Source organism: Aquarana catesbeiana, linkage group LG03, assembly GCF_042186555.1.
Source record: "Aquarana catesbeiana isolate 2022-GZ linkage group LG03, ASM4218655v1, whole genome shotgun sequence".
Taxonomy (NCBI): domain Eukaryota; kingdom Metazoa; phylum Chordata; class Amphibia; order Anura; family Ranidae; genus Aquarana; species Aquarana catesbeiana.
In genome coordinates, this window is record NC_133326.1 from 649,448,394 (window position 1) to 649,450,404 (window position 2,011).

The window sequence follows — 2,011 nt, forward strand, 5'->3', positions numbered from 1 at the left end:
TTTCAGCTTGGCACAATGTATGTATACATATCTCATATCTAAAGGACTGCTGGGGAAGCTGACAATCACTGTAGTAGTCAACACTACCTCCATGATTAGGCCCCCTGGGTCAGGGCGAAACGCGTTGGGGCATGGCTTGGATGAACTGAGCTGAGACTGCTCTTACTTACCAACAACACAGGCCGGCGAGGTGTGCAGCAGTCGGGAAACCCCTTCTCATCTTCGCTGTGTGCTTTGGGTCTGGAGGAACCCTTCCCTAGCATGCACCCTCACTAACCAGCAGCATCTATTCTACAGGACTTTGGCGGCCTGAGCGGGGGCCCCTAAGTATAAACCCAGGGTTACTACTACAGTGACTTTGTGGCTTTGAGTGGTTACAGGAACAGGTGCGATTCCCACACACGCTATAGTATGAACCTAGCCTTAGGGCTGTATCTGCTCAGGGACAAATGCCTGGAATGAATGGACTGCTTGCTAAGGCCTCATTCACATGAGCGAACCTATGTGTACACCTGTGCGAAGGGCCACTGGATGTGCAGGTGTTCAATGCATCCATGTGTAAGCAGTCCCCAAAGTTACATCTTGAGCTGCCCTGCTTCCACTCTCCACACAATACACTTTATTTGTGATTCCACTTTTTTTACCTGAGCGACATGTTCTCCATGTCCCCCACATGTGCACAGATTTAAAAAAATATTTTGCCGCGGGGGTGGAGGAAGGGTGGTTGGTGGGGTTGCGGGCGCGAAGCGGCACCTCCCTGAAATGAGTTTGCCACCTCCCCGAATTGAATTTTTTTCAGGTTGGGATGTCTGTAATGCACCCATTTGAGGCGCGGTGCTGTGGGCTTGTTAGGCCTCGTTCATACAATACATGTGGATCCATATCCCATGTGAGGGCCGTGTTTACCCACACGGGGATGTACAGGTATTCCCAGGGTGCGTTCAGGGCCGTGTACCGGGGGGTGTCACATTGGGAGCAGCAGCTGTGTCTGTGTAGTCGCTGCGTCCCAATTGACAGGAATATGACGCCTACACAATGATGTATGGAGCATCTGTGAAGGTAAACACGACCCTCGCACGAGTACGGATTCATACACCCCTGTGAACGAGGTCTTATGCCTTGTACACACGATGAGATTATCGGACGAATGATCGTCCGTTGTTTTTTTTTGCATGCTGATCTCAGATCTAATCTGATGAGTTTACTAAAGTCACGAAAATTTGCGTACGACAGAATAAAATTTCAGAAGTGATGTCATGTGTTGTAATGCATTTTCGAACAACAGCTGTACCAATTAAACGAAAATCGTATGATGCCAAAATGTTTTGTGCATTTCCGATGAAAAAATATCGGATGAACTGTCCTGATCGGCTCTTGAAAGTTCTGTGCTAACGATCAGATTATTGTATGATCGATTTGAAAGCATGTTTTTTCGTACGACTTTCTGATCGTGTGTACCGGGCATTAGGGTTAAGGCTCCGTTCACACCATGGAGTTTCCGGATTGCAGGTGGAATTGCCGCAAAACGCAGTCCCTGTTACTTTTAGGCTCCGTACACACCATGGAGTTTCGGATCGCGGGCGGAATCGCCGCCTACTATTCCGAATCACTGCAAAACACTGGACGCGCTTGCAATCCCCGTTACTTTCAATGACACCCAAATTGAGGCTACGAATCGCGGTAAAATCACGCAAACAAAATCGCAGGGCGCCTATCGCCCACAGGCAGTGAGAAGGCGAAATATCGCCTCCCAGTCGCCTGTCAACAACCCTCTGAAAAGTGATCCACTGTGAATTCAGGGGGCTGGCAAATGTGAGGGAGCCCTAAGTGGACTGTAACAGGTCAATGGAAATGATTTCAACGTATTTAGTTATGTAGGGAAAACTCTGGAGGGCTGGTTTCTATAAACACAAAGTGGCCATCCCTTCATACACAGCACAGCTTTATTTATCCTATCGAGGACAATTGCACCTGCCGCCAGGACACTGGGGCAGCCTGCTCAGTCACGTGC